Raw genomic sequence first — 26,642 nt, 5'->3', positions numbered from 1 at the left:
GTACTGGAAGCTGGCTCCTCTGAAGCCAAATCTCATCTTAGTTCACCCACCCACGTTGCTTCCCCAAACTCCAAATCCTCCAGCCTTAAGGGGTCAGGTCAAATTCTCCAACATCACGTTGGAAAACAGAGCCCAGATCCAAAAAGTTCTCACAAGCAGGCAAGAATACTGGCTCAAATACAATAAGATGGGTTTGGGACTGGCCCTAGACCTGTGGCTTCCTCGATAAAGGGAACTCCCAGGGGAGGAAACTCTCCCTACCAATGCAGGGGGCTCCTTCTCTACAATTTCCCCTCTTGAGGATTTGCCTAGACCAGGGCCACCCAGCCCAGGCAGGTCAGAAGCAGGACATGACGATGAAACTTCGTAGGGATAAGAAGACATTTCTGATCCAGGTTCAAACAATCATGTGTTTCATTGGTTGTTTAATTTCAATTTCTTGTTACTCTGAACTTGGCAAATACCCACAAATATAAACATTTCCATATATAAAGAACAGAAAAGGAGCACGGTCTACAAAACCATGAATATCCTCCTCACATCCAGATTGTTTTTTAGAAGTACACATTCAATCCGGCTTGTTCGACCCAAAGCTGTCTCCTGGGTCAGAATCGCCTTCTGATCTCTCCTGCGCTTTTTCTTTTTCCATTTTTTTTTTCCGGCATCACAATCTCGAGCTTCTCTTTCCACTATAACGTGTCACCTCCTCCCTTGGAAGAAGTGAGGGCGTAGCCACACAAAAGAAGTCCACCACCTAGCCATGTACAGGAACATGTAGACCTGGATCTGCTCCCCCAGTCCATCACCAAGGGGGCAGAAGGCTTCACCTCGGCCCCTCTGACCTCACAGTCGGTCCCTGCTGTGATCAGAGTTCTAAGGGATTTTTCCCCTTTACAATACTGTTGTCACTGTTTACGTTATCCTCCTAGTTCTACTCACCTTGCTCTACCTCAGTTCACACAAATCTTCCCAGGTTTCTCTGAATCTGACCTTTGTATCATTTCTCACAGCACGATAATATTCTGCTACAATCACATATCGTAATTTGTTCGGTCATTTTCCAATTGATGGGAACCTCCTCAGTGTCCAGTTCTTTGCTACAACAAAAAGGATTACTATGAACATTTTTTTTATAGAGCACACTTTCCTTGTGCCTTTGATCTCTTTGAGGATATGTCTAGGAACAGTTTTTCTGGGTCGCAGGGTATTCACAGCTTGGTTACTTTTTAGGTACAGTTCTGAACTGCTTTTCAGAATGGCTAGGGCAATTCAGAACTCTACCAACAATGCACTGGTGTGCCCATCCTCCCATTTCCCTACCACCAATTGTCCCTTTTTTTTTTTGTCATCTCTGCCAATCTGATGTGAGTGGGGTAGAACCTCAAAGCGCTTTAATGTGCACTTCTCTCAGTAGAAGTAATTTGGCATACTTTCTAATATGACTGTTAATAACCCGCTTTTCTTTTTTGAAGAATTTCCTCTTTACAGAGCTGGTGGAGAAGCGGCTAGACGGCAATTTACATGAAAATATCAGGGAGGTCCTATGGCAAGTGAAAGCATCAACAACAGCGCATCACCTCTCAATACTGTGCCAGGCCAGAGTGCACCGGATTTCTGACCTGAAAGAGACTTTGGGAGGCAGCTCGTCCTGCCCATACCTGAAGAGAAATTCCTTCTACAACATAAAGTCTAAGCCTGTGATAAGTGCCATATGAGTGAGCAGGAGAACCCGAGTGCTGGAGGAGATCAGAGAAGGGAGAAATCACTTCCAGCTGGGGAGATCACAGAGGAGGCGGGGTCCGCACTGGGCCTTGGGAAAAGGTAGGATGTGGCCAAGTCAAGATTCAATCCAATTCCATGCACGCTTATTAAGTGCTCCCCATCTACGAGGTGTTAGGGATGGAAGGTCCTCCACAATCTGGTTCCAACCCTTCTTCCCCACCTTATTTCCGGCCCCTGTAACTCTTGCTAAGCTCAATACCTTCTCTTCAAAGGGTGAGCACGACCTGGTCCTCATCCTAGAGCTTCTAACTCCTCCTCCCAGAATCCTCTCAGGGCTCCACTCAAGAGCCACCCCCTCCGGAGAAATACAATCTCCCTGATTCCCCCAAGCATCAACTCCGAGGGGTATTTACTTACACGTCCATGTGCGTACTCGGTGTGTATATGTACCTACAGGTAGAGACAGACACATACACACATATGCACTCTATCTCCCCACAGGAGAGGGCGAGCTCCCACCTCTGCATCACTAGCACCTTGCACACGAGACATAGGTCTTTAATACATGTTTACTGGATTGAGCTGAGATACACAACCCTGTCCCCAGGAGCATGGGGCGGGGGGAGGAGAAAGGCCTACAAAAATAAGTCAAATACAAGGTAGGTCAGAATAAAGAAGAAACACGGTCAAGGCACTTTTGGGAAGGAGAGAGATGAGAGAAAAGAGAAGATTGAGCTGGGGAGGAGGATTCATGGAGGAGCCAGCCCTGAAGGGACAGAAGGATCTCATCAGGCAGAGATGAGGTGAGAACGCATTCCAGTCCTGTTGAATGGCCTGTGCTCCTGCAAAGGAGCAGGGGAGGGTGGGACAAGGTCAAGGAACAGCTGATAGCCCAGTCTGGCTGGACTATCAAGTCTATCGAGAAAAGTAAGCTGGGGCAGCTAGGTGGCGCAGTGGATAGAGCACTGGCCCTGGAGTCAGGAGGACCTGAGTTCAAATCCACCTTCAGACACATAACACTCACTAGCTGTGTGACCCTGGGCAAGTCACTTAACCCTCAATGTCTTGGAAAAAAAAGAAGAAAAGTAAGTTGGCACCAAACTATGGGGGATGGGCAAAAGAGCCTTGAATGTCACACTAATGCATTTGTATTTTATCTGACTTGCAGCTGAAACCCTGTGTGTGTGTGTGTGTGTGTGTGTGTGTGTGTGTGTGTGTGGTGTAAGCTCCTTTACAGCAAAGTTAGCCTGTCCTGATTTCCTATTTGTATTCCCATTTTTTTGGGTACATAATAAGTGCTTAACAAATGCTTCTCATTCATTTATTCATCATATACAAAGCAGGAAACTGCTAAAGGTTTTTGAGCAAAGAGTGTCATCATCAGAATTACACATCAGGGAAGCAGACTATTTGTTCTCCTTTTCTTTTGTTGTTTTGTTTTGTTTCTTCTTTCTCATGGTTCCTCCCATTGGTTCCAATTCTTCTTTACATCATGACTAATGTGAAAATATGCTTAATATGGACGTATAAGTAGCGCCTACATCAGATTGTGCACCATCTTGAGGAGGGGCGAGGAGAGGGAAGGGGAGAAAATCTGAAACTCAAAAGCTTATGGAAGCTAAAACTAAAAATTAACAAATAAATTGTTTAATTAAAAAAAGAAGAAGAATTACACATCAGGAAAAGAGCGCTCCAGGCAACAAGAACTACACAGGGAAAGGTACAGAGGGGGCAAACCACAAAGCATTCCTGGACTCAGTTGGTCAATGGCTTGTGTTGCTCGTCTTGCGTTTTCCAAGAGGACTATGACATCACAGGGGGACATCTTGACTTGAGGGTGAATCGGATGTAAGCGAGGCAGGCTTACGCAAAGTCATCGCCTCCCTCTCTCTTCCTGAATCATCAACGTCCAGTGGCAGGACACAAGTTAAGATGACTGGCGATGGCCCGGATGCGGTGGGTGATCTTGGGGTCTTCAAGGTCTAACCAAGCTCTAAGCACTCCACAGCACCTGCTTCAGTCGCCTTCATGGCCACTGGAACAGACCGTTCTCATCCGGCAGGAGTCTTTGTATGCTGGGGGTAGCCACCCCCTAACTCCCATTGGTTACTCTCAACCTGGGTTAGCCCATCTACCAAGATGGCTTAGCAGGGTATGGCCACTGTGTGTGCTACAGCTTCTTGGAGCCATGGGTGAGAGCTGAGTGCCAGGTGTACATCAAAGGTAGATGAGCAGCCCAGGAAAGGGTTTGACAAGCCCTCCCACCCACCAGAGGTGCTAGTCCTCCCTGAACACCCGTCCACCCCCAGTCAGTCAATATACAGACCCCCAGTCAGTTACTAAACACCTACTATGTGCCAGTCACCATACTAAGGACTGGGAATACAAAGAAAGTCAGAAAACAGATGCAGCTCTCAAGGATCTCACAATGCAATGATAGAGACACACAAACAAGTCTATACGAACAAGGTAAGTACGGAGAACCAGGGAAGAACCAACAGTGGGAAGGCCCCAGCTGATATCACAAAGGAGAGGCAGCAAGAAGGCATGGAGGGGGTAAACCATCCAAATCCCCCTTCTCCGTACAAATAAACGATTCCAGAAAGTCCATCGATGATGCTGAGCGGACAAAGTATGAAGGTATAATTTCACTGCAGCTCGGCCACATTAGAGGCTTTCCAAAAAGCCTTAACACATCAGTACTCCTGGAAAAAGTAATAAAGGCTCCAGAAGGTAGTCATTTCCCCAGCTAGGCCAACTGTTGAGCTTAAAGAAATTCTGGACGTCTAATCCATCTGAGTATCATTAGGCTAATATCCGAGGCTCCCATGCTGTATATCAAGCGGCCTTCCATTTCTGGATAAAAAAGATAACACAAAGGGGGTTCCTCCACCCTTGCTCATGTGAACCATAAAACAGATTTATTACCTAGGTTATATTCTTTGTTTTTTCTTGCGGGGAAAAAAGAAAGACAACCTTCTCTCCTGACCGGAATTCTCTCCATCACAGCGCCAATTTGTGCGCCCTGTTCGGATCGTATGGCCCCCTTACTTAATGCCCTGGTCACACTTTGTACCTTCTTAAATCTTACCGTAATGTATAGCTCTTTCTTTCACTTCAAGAGGGGGAAGCAACAGCTGTTCCAGATGTCTGACCAGGGAGAGTCACCCACTGGCTTTCTTCTTGGCTCATTTTTCTAAGAGGAATTCTTCTTCCAATATCAAAATACATCGACTCCTATTGTATATACTGAACCCACTCGACTAGTGGTTGTCCTGGGTATTTTATATTTGGTTATACACGGCCAGAGGACAGAAATCTCTGTATGCCCCCTGCCCCTCCTGGCAGCCTACCCTCTCTACCATCTAGTAAAGCCTCAGTGACCTATGCCACTCCATGCATGATTCTTGAAGAAAAAGAAAGAGTAGCATTCTAAAAAAGGAATTCCTAGATCCATCTAAGATACAAGCCCACATTTATGCCGTGTATATTTTCCTATGCCCTTGTTCCACCCTCCCCGCCCCCCCCATCAGAATGCAATCTCTCCCCTAGAAGGGAGTATTTACCCTTTGCATTTTAATCGCCAGTGCCTAGCACCGAGCCTGGCACACTGTAGGCACTTAATAAATAATTGTTGGGAGGTGAGGGGAGGGGGCAGCATATAATGTCAAATCATTTCTTGACTGGTTTCGCTGAATACGTTTTTTTAAAAAAAGTATTTGTTATAACGGATGGCTCTCTGGGACGGGGCCAGGGGAGAGATACGGAGAAAATCTAAACAAAGTAAAAAGAAAAGATATCAATAAAAATCTATTTAAATAAATAACAGACTCCTGCTTTACTGCACCCATTCACATCATTTTTTTTTTAAGCCTGGATTTCAAATCCAAGGCACTGGCACCCCCAGGGCTCCAGGTTCTCTTTAGGAATCACAACTCTTCCAAGCCCAGGCTGGCAGGAGGTGAGGAGCCTCCCTCTCTGTTCCCTAACAGCCCTCTCCTTCTGAATCCTTTGCACCTCCATGCCCCTTCAACACCATCTCATTAATGTTTCCTTTTTCTGGGCCTTTACTTCGTCAATTCCTAGGTCTCCAGTAGAGACACCAAACAGAAAAACCCAAGGACCCGTTTGTAACCAGGACTTCACCTCATAACAGTAAGAATTAACCACTCCCACCTATGTGGGGCTTGAAGGTTTACAAAGCACTTTCCTCACCACAGGCCAGAGGTGGAGGGAATGCAAGTTTACAGAGAAAGAAATCTTGGGTCTCAAGAGAAGTGACCTGCTCAGGGTCACACAGCTGGTAAGAGAATAAGGCAAGATTAAAACCCAGGTCCAGCCCAAACCCACAACCTGGATTCACACACCCAAAGTTGCCGTATCTAGGAGCTATTTGTTCAGAACAACTGTCTTTACTTGTATTCATACGATGAAAGCTTACTGAGGATCACAGTCACCTGTACTTTACCAGGTGTTGGAAGGGGCCCAGGTCCCCAGAAAGGAAAGGGGTTTTCTGCCCTCTCTCCACTCCATCCTTAGGACAATCTAGTTTAAGTCAAGATTCCCAGATTCCTAAAATGGGACCATTTCTACCAACAATGCACGATGTCAAGGAGCCAAGTCTTAGGAATGCAAAGATCATAAAGTCTGACGCTTCCCATTGGGCACAAGAGGAAAGGAAGGGTACCCAGAGTCAACCACTCCATCTGAGCTCACACAGCTAATTAAGATGGTAAAGATCAGAGCCTCTGCCTGACCAGAGCAGAGGCACCCAGTCTTGGGCCTTCTTCTTGAACCCTACAGGGGTGTCACCCAGGCTGTCACAAGGAGCGATGAGCTGGAGCATGTGTAGGGACTTAAGTCCTGGGACTTAAAAAGGGTGGAGAACCACCGGTGTAAATGGATGGAATAAAGCAGAAAAAACACTGATCTAGGATTCACGGTGGAGCAAAGACATTTTCATCACATGCAAAGAGGAGATCCCTGTTCTTGAATGACGGGACCAACCTGCATCCCCAACGCCAGGCCCTGAGCTCACCTGTCTTCTCGCAGTCCCTTTACCACGGCCTGTTCCCTTTCGTCATCTCTGCCAAGCTGACGGCCACGCGGGGCACTAACCAGGAGAAAGACCTTGGAAAACGTGGGCAACAACAAGGAGGAGAAAAAGGACGTGCAGTGGATTCAAGAAAACCTGGCTTCAGAGCCTGCCTCTGCCTGGCCGGGTGACCGTGGCAAGTCTCTCTACCGGTCTGAGGCCAAGGCCCCTTCAAGCTGCCATCTAATCCCTTCTCTCCACTCACAAAGCCGCCACCCTCACCACCTGCCGCCTGAACCGTCCAGGTCCCCACTGGTCTCCAGGCTCTCCCCACTCAAACCCAGTCTCCCCACGTCGCGGCCAAAGTCGTTTTCCTAGTTTAGATCTGATCAAGTCATTCCCCCACTCGCTACGATCCAGTGGCCCCCCTACTACATCTAGCACCCAAAGGAGACACCTCTGTTAAGCATCTGTAAAGCCCTCTGCAAGCTGGCCTCAACTGACTTTTCCAGGCTTATTTGTATAAATTACTCCCCTTCAAGACTCAACTGTGGTTTAGCCGTGTCTACTAAGGCCTCCTTTCTCTTCCTCCCACCACACTCCATCTCCCACCTCCAGGCCCTCTCAACTGGCTGTCCTCCATGACCAGCAGGCGCTCCTTCATCACTGACGCTTCCCAGAATCAGCTCTGGCATCACCTTCTGCATGAAGCCTTTCCTGATCCCCACAACTGCTTGGTGCTTCACCCCTAAAACAAAATTACCTAGTGTTCGTTTTGAGCCTCAGTATCTAATATCTGTAGATGCCTTCTCCCCCGACAGAATGTAAGCTCCCCGAGGGCAGGGCCTCTTTCTGTTTTGTCTTTGTACCCCCAGCACCCAGCAGAGTGCCTGGCAAAGAGCAATGGATTATTAAATAGAAAATGGGATTCTGAGCTCCTGAATCCCATCGCAGGGCAACATGGTGGTAGCTCAACATCTCTGCTCTACTCATGGAAATTCTTTACTTGCTAGGAAATGAGTGTCAATCAGGAAATCGAGGGCCAAAGAAGGAAGCTACTTGCCCAAGGTCCCATGACCTTGTGGTAGGGTCAGAAGAAGAACCCAGGTCTCCTGACCCCATCCAGTATCTCTCCTCTTAGTCAATGCTGCCCACAGAATGAAAGGGTCAGCAAAGACCTCAGTGACCCACCCAGGAAAGGAATCCCCACCAGAACATCCCAGACATGGTTTCTCCGCCTCTACTGGAAGATCCTCAAGGCCAGGGAGCCCACCTCCCCCGAGGCAGCCCATTCCCCTTTGGGACAGTTTGGCCTGCCATCAAACCAGCCCCCGGGAAAAGTCTCTTCTCCAGGCTAATTATGTCGTCTCCTTCAAACACCCCTCATACAACACAGAGTCAAGGCCTTCCCCCATGTTGGTCGCCCTCTTCCAAACTCTCCAACTTATCAATATCCAACCCAATACTCTAGATGAAGTCTTACCAGGGTAGAGGACAATGGACAATGGGACAATCAACTGCCTATTAGACAAATACAAATACACATTTATTAAGCACCTCCTTTGTGTCATTCCCACATGAAGCTTCCCCAACCCCTCTTAATTCTAGTGTCTTCTCTGTTAATCATTCCCAATTTATTGAACAGCCTACACAGACTGAATTGACTTAGCATGACTATTTCATATGTCTCCAGGGGAAGGTAATTGAGCTCATTACCAATAGGGATCATTTCCTTCCTTGTATCCCCAGCACCTAGGCCAGGGCCTGGCACCCAGTAAGCGCTTAATAAATGCTTGTTGATCTACTGTCTCGAATGTTTTTAGGTGCTACTTCTCATAATCAGCCGTCATCCTTCTCTGTAAGATTTGGCAAATCAGTTTACAGCCTAACGTGGCGTAGCCTATGGATGCTACATCCTTCCTCGTGACAAGTAAGCCAAGTCTTTGCTAAGGCACTTTTTAGACTCTTCCAGCCTCTTTTTTGGCTGACTGATTGATATCAGCTAGACAGCTATTTGAATATATTGTTGTCTGTGTCTAGGTCCTTTCTTCCACCAAATGCCATTTTCACCATTAATCATTTGTCTGATGTAATATAAAAATAAAAGGCATCAATAAAAATATTTTTAAAAGACTCGTTTGGACATATCAGATTTGAGTTATTTTAATTGTACAATGTGTCTTTTCTTCGTTTTTTTCTTCTTTTCAAATGAACAAAAATCGATTTTCTCTCTTACCTACCTATCCCTCCTTGAAAAAAAGAAAAGAAAAACAAACCCCTTGTAACATATATACAAACACGTTCCCACGCTAGTTGTGTCCAAAAAACGCCTTCATTTGCAGCTCAAGTCTCTCACCAGACTTTTACTAACTGTCCTTGTAAAAACCGTTCTCCTGTTTCTCCTCCCATCATTCTGCCTCATCCGTTCCTCCCTCCCAGGTCTCTCTTCATCATTTCTTATAGCAGAATAATATTCCACCCCATTCAAAGGCCATAATGGGGTCAGTCATGCCCCAATTGATGGGCGCCCCATCAGTTTCCACTTGTTGCTACAATAAAGAGAGCTGCTATAAAGGTGTTTGCCCTGACAGAGTTTCTAGAAAGCCAGTCTAACCTCTGGTTCCCATCCTCTGTTCCTGGGCCTTGCTTCACTCTTTTGACCATTTCCTCCTAACATCTAAATTGGTCGGTGAGCTTCCTGTGTACCAACATCAGTCACTTCTTACACATCTCATTTTTCCTCCCCACTGGAATTGTTTCCCTACGTGTCTTCAGAATTTCACTGCTGCGCAGCATGCTGTAGGCAGAGAAGCAACATGGTGTCCAGAAAGGGTACTGCATTCGGAGTCAGGAAGACCTGGGTTCACATCCCACTGGAAACACTTAACGGCTGTGCGGAAAGTCATTGAACTGATGCTGTGCCTCAGTTACCTCCTCCTTAAAATGAGGGATTCAGCTCAATGTCCTCCAAGGTCCCTTCCAGCCCTAAATCTCTGACCCAACGATACCGTGATCTCACAGCCCCCAGGCTGCCCTCCCCCATAGCATGTGAATCCACATGATCCTATCTCCTTTTCCCCTAAACCTTCTGAAATCTGTTTTCCTCAAATCTTGGGGGGGGGGCGGGGAAGAGGGCTGGAGAGGCATGGCAGGCTCTGCCAGGATTTCCTCCCCTTCACTATCACAAGCTCTAGAGTGGAGGTTCCCCTCATTTCCACCCCAGCAACCAGTTCCTCTATTAGTGAGAATCAGCTCCTGAAAAGAATTTCCCCTTGCTCGTTCTCCCATTTGAAGGATGAAATTATCACTAAGTCAAGAAGTTCCAGCTGCTCTGCTTGAGAGAGAGCATGAGTGCTCTAGCAGATGTCAGTTTATGCCCCTCATAAACTGTTGAGAGGAATTCATGGATGGCAGATTTATAACGGATTATTAGGAAAACCAAATGTTGGGGGGGATGATACCTGTCTCTAACCTCTAAAGCTCAGGTTGGGGGGACAACAGCGACCTTTCATAACCCACCTCTCCTGTCCTGGTCAGGGACAGAATCCGGAGCCGGACGGGCCATTGAGCTAAGGAAAGGGTAGTTCTCACTGAAGGGTGTGTTCACTTATTCAATCAACAAAGCGATTACGTAGCACGACTCTGTGCCAGGCACTGTGCACTGTGTTAGGCACTAGGAATGCAAGACAAAAACCAGTTTCTACCCTCATGGAGCTTACATTCTCTTATAAACACAAGGTAAATATGATTTGGAGGGAGGGCACCAATACTCGGGAGATTCCGGAAAGGCCTCATGGAGCAGGTGCGTCATTGAGGTGGGTCTGGAAGGAGCTTGGGAGTCAGAGTGGTGAAGACAAGGAAGAAGTCCACTCCAGGCCTGGGGGAGAGGCGACACAAAGACCCAGAGGAAGGAGGGAATGTCGTGTTTGGGGACCAGCGAGCGGCCAGCTTGGCTAGCTAGAACACAGAGTGCATCGGGGATGATGTGACATCTGTCTGGAAAGGTCGGTCTGAACCAGCCTGGGAAGGATCTTAAATGCTAACCAGAGGAGCTTCTCCAGAAGAAAGGAATGCCACTGTGCTTTGGGAATGGGAATCTGGCAGCTGGGTGGGACAGGACCACAGACTCAGAGCTGTCCAGAACCTTGGACACTATGAAGGCCAAGCCCCTCATTTTACAGGTGAAGAAACAGAGGACTTGTCCAGGGCCTCTCAGTCATGTAAGTATCTGGGGCAGTATGTGGACCCAGGTCTTCCCAACCCCGAGTCCGGTGTGTCCTCTCTACTGCAGGGGAGTGCACGGAGAGGTGATGAGGCCCTGGACGAGGAGGATGGTATGTGGGCAGAGAAAGGTGCCTGCACTGACTGAATACACATGTTTGAGAGGAGAAGACCTGGAGGACTAGATGGAAGGTGATGCCTTTGACAGAAACGCACCTCTGGGAGGGGCAAAGTTGGCGAGGGGCTGGGCAGATGGGGGCCGGAGAATGAGCGGTGTTGGGACCATGTCGAGTGTGAAGCACCCACCAGAACCCCGGCTGGAGATGCCCACTGGAAAGCTGAGGATGCAGCACCAGAGCTCGGAGAGAGACAAGGGCTGGACATACACGTCTGGGAGTTATCCACTTACAGAAGAGAATTAAGAGCTTGGTCTGGGGTGGGGATTCGGGGGAGGCATGGGATGACAGCAGCACACACCTCCATGCTTCGCTTCTACCCGCATGGCTCCCAGGGGGCTCTAAGCCACCTCGGCAGCCACGTCTGCAGCCACGTCAACCCCCTCCACCCCAATTTGGTAAACTCCAGTAGCTCCTTATTAGCTCCTGGATCAAACACAAAATCCCTCGTATGGCTTTTAAAGTCCCTCATAACCTAGGAGCTGCCGCTTTCTACTCTTCTTACACCCAGTACCCCACCACGTGCTCCGTGATCGCCTCGTGATTCCTAGAACATCACGCTCTGGCTCCAGCCTTGTGCCTCTTCCCTGGCTGTCCCCCATTTCTGGAACATTCTCCCTCCTCCTCTCTGCCTCCTGGCTGCTCTAACTTCAGTTCTCAGCTGGAGTCCCACCTTCTCCAAGAAGCCTTGCCAGCTCCTCCTTAATCTCAATACCTTCAGTCTGAGATGACCCTCATTTCTCCAGCCTGTATCCCGTCTGTCCACAGTTATTTGCCTGTTGTCTCTCCTGTTAGCCCATGAGCTCCCTGGAAGCAGGGGCTGTTTTTCCCACCTTTGGCCTTTCTACCCCCAGTGCTTAGCACAATGCCTAGTACAGAGTAGACACTCAATGCTGTCTGAGTGACTGACTCATCTAGGCTATCTACTAAGGCAGGGAAAGGCTTCTGGAGGAGAGGACTGACATGGATGAAATCAAGTCAACATTTGCTTTACTTAATTAGAAAATAAGGAAATATGTTGGGACATGTGAGGGGGCTGTTCTTAAACAATTATTACAAATGGGGTGAAAACTTGGTCACAGTTGAAATCAAATGATATGTCACCCCTTCAGAGGACTCAGCTCACTTATTCCATAATTGCATGTATCAGACAGAAATGATTCTCTCCTAAGTCTTAGTATTCAGACTTCTAGTGCTTCCTCATTAAGTTCTGCCTAAAAGTATGGAGAGGGACTTGTCTGCTCAGGGGTGGATGAGTTTCTATGTCTCAGGGCTTGGATGGCGTTTCATGGGAAGCAACTGGTGTTCACTCTTTTTAGGGAAGGCTCCTGAACAAGTCTCACTTCATATTCCACTGAGAACAATGTGTTTAAAAAAAAAAAAGCTAGATTGGGGGGGGGCAGGGATGGGGAGTAAGTACCACAACTGTAAAGACTGAAGATTTTACAGGTTGAGAAAAGCTATCTAATAATATAGAAAATATGATATATAATATATAATATCTCTAATATCTAATAATAAATCGAGACAGGGCTTCCCAGTTTAGTGAGCACACTCCCCACTGGGACACCGAGATACACAGGACAAGGATGATCCCTGTTTTGCGGCCAAGGAAACAGCAGTTCAAAGGCAGGGGATTGGCCAAGTTGTGCTCCTTACCTCAAGGATACTGTCTTGCTACTTAATGACAATTAGGATAGAAACGCTTTCCTTCCGAGGTCTTTCTATAAGACTTTCACCCCAGAGAAGGAAGGCAGGAAAAGGGGCCCACTTACAATGCTTCCAGTGTTTCTCCTAATAGCCAAAGTCACCTGGGCTCATAAAGGAGGAGGTTTCACGGACAGATAAAGGTGGATTTGAAAAACAGCAAGCCTTTAGAATTCTTCAAGTAATTCCATTTTTCTGCATTTGAAAAAAAGAAGAAAAAATGAGGCGACCTCACTGGGACCACACAGGTGAGTGAAGCCACAGAAAGGGCCCAAGAGAATTCCATACAGAAGTGTCTGGGAAATCCTTGCCAATGAGGAAGAAGACCGGGAAAGACTGAGTCAGTGGCCACAGAAGACCAATATGGCATCTTCCAGGCTCCTGCATCACCTTAACACCAAAGTGCTTTGGAGCCTTTCCCAGGTGTCTTGCTGAAAAAGCCTTCAAGCACAAAGCTTTGCCCTGTTTCCTTGGCTTCCTGTCCAAATATCAACTTAATGTGGCAAATGCAGCAGGCGGCCTGGCTGTGGACAGAAGTCCAAGGGCGCTTAGTATACTTAGCAGCAGCGCCCTACAGTTTCTTTTCTGTCCTTGGTAAGAATAGATTGGGATTTCCACCCCAAATGCTCACATGAGCTATTTATGCCCAACCTGTGGTAGAGTATTCTGAGCTCCTCTTGGTCTGATCAGCCACAGCTGGACGCACTGGACCTTGACTCCAACACAGTGATGTCACTTCGGTCATCTTCGAGAACGAAGGACAACTGCCAACCAGCCAAGAAGAGACTGACCCATCCTCACTCCTCAATGATGCAGCAGCAGCTTTTCTGGGCCCCAAGAACTCATAGGAGCAGAATGGAAGCTCCTTGAGGGTAGCAGCTGTTTACCTCTGTGTGTGCCCAGCACCAACATGAAGCCTTGCACGATGGATGCTTGCTGAATTAAGTTCTAGGCGAAAGTCAAGACCTTGGTCTGGTAATGAGCCCTGGACCCCTTCAGCCTGGCATCCCACCACTGGCCTCACTGAGGTTCAGCAGGATCTGCTTCCCAATGCCCACATCAACACCACCTCCCCACCTTCTCTCACCAAGATGGGCCGTGAGGAGCAGCATGCTCTCTGGGTAGCATGCTGCCTGCTTTGCTGTGCCTGGAGAATCTGCCATACCAACAATGCCACCATGTCCCCGGCTGCCTCCTCCACCTCGTCTTGGAGAGGGGCCCATTCATTATTCAGGATGAGCCTGAAGAAAACTGAGGGCAGAGACCAGCCTATGCACATCCAAAGATGCAGATCAGTAACACAGACCTGAAAAGACACACTGAACTCAGCTAGTGGACAACACACTGTCCTGCAAGGCCTTGATGGATCAGCAAGTGAAAAAATCCAATCAAGACGGGAAGAATGGTCCCTCAGGAGTATGACCAACAGAAGTGCCATCAACGGGACATCCAAGTCCGGACCAAACAAAGGCCTGCACAGATTTCACTCCTGCTTCTCTAAACAGACCCTCCCACGAAATGGTAAGAAAGGATCCACAGGAAGGTCCTGAAACAGGCCGCCCATCGGCCTGAACATGCTTCCAGAAAGAGTGAGACAGACAAGGTCTCTTCACGCTCTAAGATTCTGAGATTCAGGGAACCAAACACTTCTGTTCTAGACCCATGTGGAGAACAATGGCGGGGAGTTAACAAGTTCAGCTTGAGCATAGAAGGTGACAGAAACCCTTAAGGATGCCTTGGCACACTGACGCCCAGGAGCATGCCCGTCCTGTGAACTGCTGGGAAATAGCAACAGCCTAAGTCTCAGGTCTGGACATCAGAAATGGGCTTTCTCTGTGAGAGTGAAAGGTTCCAGGCCGACTGTGAAGCTAGAAGGCAGAGTCACAAAACCTAAGAGGCCCTGAAAAGAGCAGCTGCTGCCCCCAGTCAAACGATTATTTCATGTGTGCATGGGGTAAAAAGGTCTACGTACACAACCCAGCCAGCCAGCCACCTGTACAGTCATCCCCCATAGGAAACGCTCTCTTCTCCTAGGAAAGCCAAGGATAAACATTACATCTGGAGTAATGACCAGTTTTAAGGTCAGCCTCAGTCAAATTCATTGACTAACATCCATCACATTGACTTGCTTGGAAAGCACACAGCCCATGAACCGATACATCAGCAATTCAACTAATAATAAGGACAGGCGATTTCCTCCCTGTGCTATTTTCATTCTTATTCAGCCATAATGGTTAGTGTTGAGATTATCCTTTTAAATGGTAATACTAACAAGTCAGTAATATTTGGAAAAGCCTATATAGATATACACTGTGAAATACCGGCGTCACCTTGCCGTAACTTCATTAGCACGTTCCAATCCATTTGTTAGAATGTCATTTAGGGTGGCAGACACAAACTGGACAGTTCTCCACGAACCTCCTCAACATCACGCCTGACCCAGCAGTCAGCTGAACACCACCAATCTGCTTAGTACGTAAGCAGAAATGTGTTTTCATAGAACCAAATACGACAACAGACAAGGGCCTTCATGGCCAACTCTGCCATATAAAAAAACTTTCTAGGAGTAAACTGAGTATTTAGTCCATTGGACATTTACCAGTCTCACAAAACCTGACCATAGTCAAGAATGACTCAGGTCATCTCTCGTATATTCATTTCATTTTAATTATGATCTCACCTGCCAGTCCCTGACCACCAATCCTTGTTAGCCAGCTCGCTGGTCACCCAGGGCCGCAAGGGTCTGCTTCTTTTGGCGCTAGGCATTTCTATCTCTGAATACAATTAAATAGCTCAGACACTAAAAGTGCTGTGTGGCAGGCATATTTACCAAAGAAAGATCCTGCCATTCTGCAGAGAGCTTACCAAGCCTACAAGGTCCTACTTTTCACCTCAGAGTTGACGAGAATTAAGTAATAACATGAGAATTCAGGAGAGTAGCGTCTTCAGGGTCAAATTCTAATGTGTTACTGCAACTTCACTTGCAGCAAAATACCCAGAAAAGGCCTAGGAGGTGGTTTTCACTGGACTAAGAAAGCAGAAGTTTAAATGGCCTCATTCAGGACTTTATTCACCAAGGAATAAGCAGCAGTTTCGCAGTTGACTCATTCATGAAGAAGCCCCCAAAAGGCACCGACTAATGAATATTTTATGTTCCCAGTACAGGGGATTCATTCACTAGAAAGCCAAGCCCATTCAAACTCCCCTCCCGGCCATTTGCATTCTAGCCTTACCAAAACAATCATTTCTTGACTAAGTCTGCTATTCCCTGCGCTTGGATATCAGTTCACTTCGGTTTTAGGTGTTCGTGGTGTCACGAATATGACCGGATCATAAAATCATTCAATTACAGTCACAAGGGATCTGAATGATCAGAGTCCAAACCCCTCATTTTACAGATGAAAAGACAAGGGCCCAGAGAGGGGAAGCCACTTCCCCAAGGTCACCCAGCAGTGAGTAGCAGAGCCAGGATTCAAACCCAGGGCTCTTTCCACTAAACCAGTGGTGGTTCCACTAAACTCCAATTGAAATGGGGGCCACTAGTTGTGAACTGATCCAACCATTCTGGAGAGCAATTTGGAACTATGCCCAAAGGGCTATAAAACTGTGCATACCCTTTGACCCAGCAATACCACTACTAGGTCTGTATCCCAAAGAGATCATAAAAACAGGAAAAGAACCCACATGTCCAAAAATATTTATAGCAGCTCTTTCTGTGGTGGCAAAAATTGGAAATTGAGATTATTCCCATCAATTGGGGAATGGCTGAACAAGTTGTAGTATATGATTGTGATGGAATACTATTATGCTATAAGAAATGACAGAGAGGATGGCTTTGGAAAAACCTAGGAAGATTTACATGAACTGATGATGAGTAAAGTGAGCAGATCCAGGAGAATAATGCACACAGTAACAGCAATATTGTACAATGATCATCTGTAAATGACTTAGCTATTCTCAGCAATACAGTGACCCAAGACAATTCTAAAGGACTCATAATGAAAAATGCTATCCACCTCTGAAGAAGGAAGTGATGGAGACTGAATGCAGATCAAAGCAGACTTTTTTTCACTTTTTAAATTTTTCTGTGGTTTTTTTTTGTCTGTGTTTTCTTTCGCAGCATGACTAGTATGGAAATATATTTTGCAAGACTGCACATGTATAACCTATATCAAATTGCTTACCATCCCATGGAGAGGGGAAGGGAAAGAGTGAGAGAATTTGGAACTCAAAATTTTTTAAACATGAAATGTGAAAATTTGTTTTTACACATAACTGGGGAGAATAAAATATAATGCGAAAAAATAAAAATTGGTTTAAAATTGTTTTCACATGTAACTGGGGAAAAATAAAATACTAAATACAAGCTTAAAATTAAAAAAAGAACCTTTGGTTTAGGGTCATCTTAGGTAGCTATTATATTTAGGAATAATGGAATTAAATATTAAAAGAAAACTTTTTAAATGTTTTGGGTAAAAAAATTATCTTACATATAACTGGGGGAAAATATTATTTAAAAACCAATAAAAAAGGGAAAAAAAAAGAAACAGGGGCCATTAAACCATACAGAAGGATCCCTTTGGACATATATTGACTTAGAAAACCACATATTGACATTATCTCTCTTTTTGCATGTTTTGTATCTATGTAATTGTATTTTTATTTATTTTGTTAAATATTTCCCAATTCCATTTTAATCTGGTACAGACCTAAACTCAGGAATGTTTCAGGGGGCAGCTAGGTGGCGCAGTGGATACAGCACCAGCCCTGAAGTCAGGAGGACCTGAGTTCAAATCCCACCTCAGACCAAACACTTGACACTTACTAGCTGTGTGACCCTGGGCAAGTCACTTAACCCCAAATGCCCCCCCCCCCCAAAAAAAGAGTGTTTCAGGCCATGTGAATGATACCTCTGCAGTGGGTCATGCCACTAAAGACCTGCCGTTTCTTGCTCTCCAATCTTACTCTAGGAGTAATTTCACTTCACTGCTAGAATAGCATACGTTATACTGCCAGAAAGCTCTTCATAAATGCTTTATCACAGGCCAGGACTTCACTATTGTCTCCAACACCCTGTCACACACAACACAACCTGCCCTAGTATCACAGGAAGCAATATTTTAAACAAATAAAAATGGCAGACACCATAACGGAGAAGAGAAATCACTGGGCAGGTCGTCAGGAGAGCTGGGTTCTGCTCTTAGCCTGGACGGTAACTCGCTACGCAACCTTCAGAAAGTCTCTTCTGACAACGTATGTGCCTCTCCTGTAAAATAAGGGGGCTGAACCAAACTGACTGGCATGAGAAAGGAAACCAGGAGCCAACCAAGCTCAGCTATGGCCAGGATTCAGGAAAGTCAGAGTAGACCGGGCCTGAGCCTCCTTCTCTGTCTGCTGGATTCTGGCTCATGGCTGGATTCAACTCTGCACTGGTATATGGTGGATATATGTGAGGCGAGGGGTGGCAGCAAACAGCACACGCTGCCAGAGACCACACTGACAAAACAGGACACAGAGAGAAGAAGCCCATTCCGCAGGCACCCCACACTCAGGGGAGAGCCCCACACTAACTCTGCTCAACTCTTCTCTCAAGTCAAACACACCCACACGGAGAAGCCACAGATCACTGGCCCACCTTCTATGCTCCAACATTCACAGCTGGACCTCGGCCAAGGGCCAACCAGCCCCTGACACAGACATCACCACTCTGCCTATGTCCTGGCTCTCCTAAACGCTGTTCCTCCCTGGAGAACCCCAGTCACACGCCCCTCGCCAGCCTCCCCTGAAACGGCTAGAGAGAGAATCTTCCTGCAGCCACGGTGAGGTTCCCATTTCCTCACACAGATGAGATCTCTCTCTCTCTTCTTTCTTTCTTTTCTATTCTCTCTTTCTTTCTCTGTTGCTATCTCTATGTGTCTCTCTCTCTATCTCTCTCCTCTCTCTCACCCTCTTCTCTCTCTCCCCTCCCTCTTCTATCTTTCTGACTCTTTTCTCTCTCTTTCTCACTCTGTCTGTTGCTGTCTCTGCATGTGTGTCTCTCACTCTCTCCTCTCTTTCTCTCTCTTTCCCTCTTCTATCTCTCTTTCTTTCTCTGTTGCTGTCTGTGTGTTTATGTCTCTCTCTATCTCTCTCTCCATCTCTCCCAAATGTTATATTCTGTGTTATCTATGTTGAAATGTCAGCCCTGATTAAGTCTAATCTGCATGTCGGTTTTCAAATCTAGATCCTTATCTGTATTTACACAGCAAGGTAGAGAGAGTCAAAACCACATTACTGGAAGGAGAACTAGTTTCTTCTAGCACACTCCTACGAAGAGTGAGTCCAGCCGCACCTTCGCCAAACATCTCCTCCTCCCTCGCCCCTTCTCTCCATCACCTAGCTGCCTGTGACTAATGCTGGATCATCTGGTAACTAACTGGAACCAAGAATTAACATAGTGGGTGCTCAATGCCTCTTGGAACAGGGAAATAGCAGCCATTTTGAGCACAGACAGACTAGCCAACTAAGTGTCTAATCTCTCCTGTACTTTACGTTTCTCCTCTAATCCTACTTTATAAGAGTTAGAAGCCTCGAAGCAGTCAGTATGTAAGCCACAACCCAGCAGTCGGCAGAGAAGGTGGACGAGGCCCGTGATCATTCTGAGGCAGCACCCTCCAAGTGGAATCAGAAGGCCTGGGTTTCTGTCCAGCTGGGCCCCTTGGCGCATCCAGGACAAGGGACCTGACAGGGACCTTAGCAGGAGGCTGAGTGGTGCAGCAATTCTAAGGGGTGGTCCACGAATCTGTGTGGGTCCTTCAGACCTCATCGGGGGCCCAGGAAGTCAAAACTATTATCACAATAATACAAAAACATTTTCATCTCTAATACAGTAAATATGGACAGCTATAACCCACACAAACAAAAGCACTTTGAGGGTCCTTGATAATTTTTAAGAGTAGAAAATGGCCCTGAGACCAAGTTTGAGAACGGCTGACATACAGCTGGACTTGAAGGCAAAAAGACATGGATTCTAGTCCCACTCTGGACACAGATTGGCTGTGTGACTGACGCCGTTCGAGTCACTTACCCAGTTTGGCCCCAGAAGACTTTGTAAGTGAAGAGGAAGGTGCTGACCTGCATTGGTGTAGGGCGTTTCCTCACCTGGGACTTCCCCAAACCAATGAAATCGTGGTTCCAGCGTCAATCCCAATGGGAGCTTAGAGATCATCTCTACGACCTCCCCTCATTTTACAGACATCTCCCTCAAGTCACACACACACAGAGCCAGGAATGTCACCCCCTCCCCTCAGTCTTCTGACCCAAAATTCAATTACACCTGGACTGTTGTACCAGGATGTGTCACCTTCAAGTTACTCAAACTTCTCTGAGGCTCAGTTTCCTCATTTGTAAAACAGCAATATAATACTCACACTATTATTATTTCAGGTAAAGTATTCTATGAACATAGAAAGGAAAATATAAATCTGTAGTAGTGGTGGCTCGACATCAGTGCCCGACGGCCTGGGCGCAGCCACTGAGGGCAGGTCTCTTTAATCACATGGCCCTGTATCTCTCTTTCCTCGTTTCCCTCTTCACCCATTGCTCTGCTCCTCTCTCCTTTTCTTGTTTTCTTTTCTCTCTCTTCATTTTGGCCTGGGCACGGGCTGGTACCACGTGCACTGTTCAGCCCTGCTAAGTGATTCCTGATCTTTGCAGACAAAGGGCATTTAATGCATCTACACCAGAATGTGCCAGTAACTGAGGCAGCAAGCTTCTCTGTGGAGGGACCGCGGACTTCTGGCTCACCGGTCATCAGCCAGGCATGTCTGGCAGCATCCTCAAGCGCACCTCCTGCTCACATCAGACAGACAGGGGCACGAGTGGGCCCAGGTCTGGCCACAGACAGATATGAGAGCCAATCAGCGAGAAACATTTACTAAGTACCACTACGACCCAGGCACTGTGTGCGGGGCTGGTGATAAAAAGACACAAGGGCCAGGAGCTCACAGTCTACTGGCCAACAAAACAGCGACTGCACAGAAAGAGCACCAGCCCTAGAACCAGGCTTCAAATCCTACCTCTTACACTTATTATGTGTGTGTGACTCTGGGCAAGTCACTTCATCCACAAGGGCCTCAGTTTCCTCAAGTGCTGGATAAGAAGGCCTCTGACGTCGTCCCTTGCAGCTTAAACCCAGGATCCTGGGAAGAACTCATAGAAAGCCAACAGGCCTTGGTCAAGTGTGGACATAACTCCACCAAGTCGGATGGATCGCAGACGTAAACAAAGCTGAAATAAAGCCAGCCAAGCCGCCGATCAGAGCTGTGACACACGTCAGACGCAGAAAGAGGACACAGTCAGTGTGGATTCGCTCTGCTTGAACAGGATCACTAGACATTGAAGAGTTTTGTTTTTTAAATTCACAGAGGAAAGAGAGTTAGGGGAGAAGGGAGAGGTAAAGCAGGTGTCTGTCGAGTACAAAATAACGAACAATACAAACACATTTAAACGAAAAAGAAGTGGGGGCAGCAAGGTGGCACGGTGGACAGAGCACTGGCCCTGGAAGCAAGTCACTTAACCTTAATTGCCTCCAAAAAAAAAGAATTAAATAAAATGAGACTTTTAAAAAAAAAAGAAGGGCATCTTCCACCTCAGAGTGGGAGGCGCTCTTTAAGGCCGTCTGCTCACTATCTCTGAATCTCCCCAAATCCTTCTCCGGCCATCGCTCCCCCTACCAGAATGTAAGCCCCTTGCAGGCGGGGACTGTCTCGCTTCTGTACACGTCTCTCCATTGGTTAGCACAGGGCTCGGCACACTCTTCATTTGCAAACAAATCACTTTCAAGAGAAACTCTCCAAGCACCACCCACCTCCAGTTAGAAGACACCTCAGAGGCATCCAGGCCAGCTCCCACCTTCACAAAGGAGGAAACTAGGCCTTGAGGACATTGACTTGTCCAAGGCCACACAGACCATAAACCACAGAAATGGGAAGGGAACCCAGGTTCTCTGACTCCAGACCAAAATGAAGGGAGGTCATCTGCTCCCTCATTTAACAGAAGAGGAAACTGAGGCCCAGGAAGGATAAGTAGTCAGCTCACAGGTCAGAAGTGGCAGGGTCTGGAGTCTAATGGCAGTGGGAAGTGGTGGGGCCAGGAAGTCTAGTGAACCTCCAATCTCCATCTCCGACCCTCCCCCAAACTCCAGACCCCAACAGATTTTTAGTGGAGGCACTGTCCACTCATCTGCTCCCTCAACCAGCTCTCAATGCCATCAGATGCGAACAGTCCTCCAAACGCCCCAGCACCCAGGCTGGACACAGACAAGGGGTCTTTGGCTCTTCTCTTTTGGATTCCTCCAAATCTCATTGATCCTTCCTTCGTGGTCTCTCTGCATCCATTCCTTCCTCTCCATTCCTAAAGCTGCCTCCCCAGTCCAGGCTATAAACTGGTCTCTCTGCCTCCAAATTCTTCCCATTCCTGCCCATCCTTCACGCTGCCAAATTAATCTTTCCAAAATACTGTTTTCATCATGTCACTCCTCAACTTAAGAAAATAAGACAGTCCCTTATTGCCTACTGGTTCCAATCCAGACTGAGCTTGGCGTCCAAGCAGTCCATCCACTGGCCCCACCTTAATTTCATGGGGTTTAGAGCCAGAAGGCATCGGAGAAGTCATCAAGGACCATCTTTTCATTTTACAGATAAGCGTGTGGCAGAGACAGGATTCGAACCAGGTTTCTAAACACAAATTCAGTCTCCTTTCCACTCTGGCTTGCTGCTTCACTGTTCCTCCTGAACCTAAACTCTGTGCTCTGGTCAGCGCAGTCTCTCAGCCGGCCTCTACATAGGCCACGCTTCCTTCCCTCTGCACTGTCCTCCCATCTGAGACACACTGTGCCCCACCCCCACCACCTCAATATAAATACCATCTATTCTCAAAGGCCCAGCTCATCTTCCACGAAGCCTTCCCTGACTAGCCCAGACCACCACAATCCTTCCTTTTGTAAATTCAACAGAACCTAGGCTCTAACACAATACAGCACATGTATAATGATATAATATAACATGATATAACATAACATAATATAATTAATATAACATCACACACATAGAATATTCAATTTGAGGAACTTACACTAAATGCCTACTATGTGCGAAAGCACTACGCTGCTACATGGGCTGAGCTTTTCAACAAGGCATCCGCCATACTTACGCTGAGATCTTTCAACATTCCCTCGGCCCAGCGATCGTGAGGATCACTATCTGATGAGCCCTGAGATAGGGAGATTCATGCTCCCCAACAGTGTTTATCAATGCCAAGGAGGACGATGCCCAGAGACATTTCCCTATAAATTCCACTCAAGGATGACATATGGTGGATGGCATTCTGCCAAATGAATGGAACCCAGGATCATGTCAGAAGCCTCCCCAGTGTGACCCACGGCCACTCACAAGGGATCAGAGAAAGAAGGACATGAAAAAGCATGTCTACTACCCAGCTGACGACGCATTCATTCTCCCCCCCCCCACTCAGGTCCTCTAGCATGACCTCAGTACCTATATTCTGGACCAGGACAGCAGATGGACAATGAGCTGGAGGAGGGGAGGGAGGCAGGCTGGACTGCATTGGAAAAACTGACCAGCAGATCCAGGGGCCCCAAGTTGACCCAAAGGCCCATCATCTTCATATGAATCCTCTTCCATGACGTCACATCACAGAAGCCACTCATACAACAATGAGCAGACATGCAGTAGGTGTCTGGCTGCAGCGCATGGACAACGAAGACGTGTACCCACAAAGTGTCAAAGAGCTCTCCAGGAGGAGGAAAGGAGGTGGGCGAGTCACAGAGAATCACACACACCCGGAGGCCTATGCCTGGAACACAGGCCACATCTTGGCCTTGCTACATCTCCCCCGCACACACTAGGCATGTGAAATAGTTAATAAGTGCTCGGACCCCAACTGACAGATGAATAGGGAAAGGCCTCTAGCCCAGTGGGTAGAACCTCTAAGAAAGATTCACATAAACACTCGGGCAAAGATCACACAGGTTAAAGTACGAGTGGGCTGCAATCTGCACCAGAGGAGAGGGTACCCTCAGCAGTGACATCACAGATCTAACAAAGTCCATAAGTGAATACAGACATATCTGTAAGACTTTGTTGAACTGAGCTGCCTAGCGTGGGATGAAGCACACAGCAGGGCTTCCGTCAATACTCAGTGCCTAATGACCAGGGTAGCAGACTCATGCTGGACTCTGGCACCCTCAATGTGTCAGGAAGCTCACTGGCTCAGACCTGACCGTCTCCCAAATCGGTATCTCTAGGCCGGCTTCTCAGCGGCGCCCTACAGTCCCCTGCAACACCACATTTCTTCAGGTCAGAGACCAAGTCTGCCTGTTTGCTAAACTCACTCACTTCAAAATTCCCCTCTATCTACCCCAAGCACCCTCCTCCTCCATGATGAGAGATCTTCGAATCATCTTCACTGATCCCCTCCTTTCCCACTAACATCCAATCTCCTACAAAGTCCTGGAGAACCTTAATACACAGAATGCAGTTGCCGTAGCGACCCCCTTCCTGGGCCCGAATCGAGGTCCCAAAGGCCTGATTTAAACTTTGTTTCAAACAGCCCAAACACCTTGCTCTTTATCCCCACTCAGAAATCAGGTTGTAGTGTTCCATTCACAGCATGCACTCAACAGTTCTCTGACTAGTGTGTAAATACTGAAATGACCTAGACTTTCTTTGTCATTTTGAAATCAACGTGGAAAATTATATCACGTCTTTTAAAGACGGACAAATCTGCTCTAATAAGTGGTGGCAAAGTGTCTTAGAACAGAAGTATAAAATATGATTGGAAAATGTTTAATAAAATACACAAAAACACAATTCAACACTGATAATGTTAATTTGTGGTTTTCTAAATCAATAGGCTGCCCAGGTCCCTTCTCTTTGAGTTGGACCCCACTCTCTTAAGAGTAGTTAAAAGGGATCACGGTTAAAAAAATGCACATAATAACAACAATAATAATAGCTAACATTTACACAGCTTCTTATGTGCTAGACACTGTAAAGCCCTTCATCACCATTATCTCTTTGATCTTCACAATGCTGGGAGGTAGGTGCTATTAGTATCCCCATTTTACAGATGAGAAAACAAAGGCAAACAGATTAAGTGGCTCGACCAGGGTCACACAGCCACTAGTCTCTGCATTCATATTTGAACTCAGATCTCCCTAACTCCAAGCCCTTTTAACTCCAATGCCTTCCCTCTGTTAATTACTTCCTATTTATCCTGTATATAGCTTGCTTGGTATGTATTTGTTTTCATGTTGTATGTCCATCCCCCTGCCCCCATTAGACTGCAAGCTCCTTGAGGGCAGGGGCTGTCTTTTGCCTCTTTGTATCCCCAGAGCTCAGCACAGTGTCCAGCACGTGGTAGGTGCTTAATATATGTTTAATAAATTGAACTTTAAAACGCTCTAGAAATGTGAGTTACTGTGGGAACAGCGCCTGGACGTGTCAGAGGAAGAGCAGAGGGGGGCTCATTGTGAGGGAAAGGTAACATGCATCCCGGCGCTATCCAAAGAGGGAATTCTTAAGGTCAGCCTGGACGGCCACCTGACCGGTGTACTTTAAGGGCTTTTCCCGGAGCATGGCACCATCCAATTCTGGGATTCTATGAAGTCACTGGACCTGCGGTTTTCTCATCTGCAAAATGCGGAGACTAACTCATGCTGCTCCCTGGCCTTGGCCTGGCTCCCAGGGCTGCTGTTGTTAAGGATTTAATGGGATAATGTATGTAAAGGGTTTTGAAAACCTTAAAACTTGAGCAGTCGTCATTAAACTCTGCAGATCACCAGCCCTCTCCACTTTGTATTCACTGTGTGGATTTTGTATTGGCTTATAGGTTGTTCATGTTGTCCCCTCTGATAGACTGGAAGCTCCCTGAGGACAGGGCTGTGTCCCTTTGGTTTTTGTGTTCCCAGGCACAGTTCCTGGCACAGACGGTGCTTAATAAATGCTTGGCTGCTTGACTGGCTGAAGGACTGGTAAAATGTCATCAATATCACTGGGTGGGGGGGGGAAGAGAGGGAGTACAGTCACGTGACTGACACGCCTCCTCCACTTCCAAACCTTGGGGGGGTGCACGTGGGAGGCGAGGAGGAAGGAATTCACCGGAGCGCCGAAGGGCGCAGAGCCGGCCAGCGGGGCGGACCCCGGGCACTCACGCCCAGCTCGGCCTTCCCTAGCCTGGGCAAAGACACAAAGAAGACGGCGAGGCCAGCAGCGTGACCAGCAGCGTGACCATGACGTCACCCGCCCCGCCCCCGGATGTGCCCGGCGCGGGGTCGCCGGAAGTGCCCTCCGAGAGCGCGGGAAGCCTTCCGTCCTCCTGCGCTCCGGGGAGCGGGGAGGGCAGGGCCCGGCCCACTCGACCATACCCCACCCCACCCGTACTGCGCGCGTCCTCCCTCCCGCCCTGACCCAGAGGTACCAACCTGTGGCCGCGCCCCCGACTGACAGGTCAAGGTCCGGCCTCCATGCGGGCTGCTGCGCATGCGCTCCAGCTGAAGCCCACAGACGCTCCGGGACCGCGGAGGGGCGGGTCTAGCGCGCGCATGCGCGCCAGCTGGCGAGGCATTACGGAGAGGGCGGGGCCCACGTGTGTCTCCCAGGGGCCGGAAGCTCCAGCCCGGAAGGGGCGCAGGCAGCTCCTCATTGGACGGCGGGACCGAGGCTGCCCGCGAGCGAGTGAAGACCGATTGGACCTCTATGCTTTTGGGAGGTGTAGTCTTG

At 47.6% G+C, this 26,642-nt stretch overlaps 1 protein-coding gene across 2 annotated transcripts in view; it reads right to left on the bottom strand.

Annotated features, from left to right (window-relative positions):
* The window catches only part of GNB1L (G protein subunit beta 1 like), a 150,085-nt gene extending 123,667 nt beyond the window's left edge, over window positions 1-26,418 (bottom strand). The window contains exon 1 of one of the 2 annotated variants that reach the window (XM_027859435.1): window positions 26,345-26,418. The gene's annotated coding sequence lies outside the window, so the exon portion shown is untranslated. The remainder of the gene's footprint in view (window positions 1-26,344) is intronic. The other variant, XM_027859436.1, reaches the window with a different exon arrangement.
* Window positions 26,419-26,642: the final 224 nt, after the last annotated feature.

Source organism: Vombatus ursinus, unplaced genomic scaffold, assembly GCF_900497805.2.
Source record: "Vombatus ursinus unplaced genomic scaffold, bare-nosed wombat genome assembly UNPS02014167.1, whole genome shotgun sequence".
Taxonomy (NCBI): domain Eukaryota; kingdom Metazoa; phylum Chordata; class Mammalia; order Diprotodontia; family Vombatidae; genus Vombatus; species Vombatus ursinus.
The sequence above is the reverse complement of the archived record's forward strand: the minus strand, read 5'-3'. Positions and strand labels throughout refer to the sequence as shown.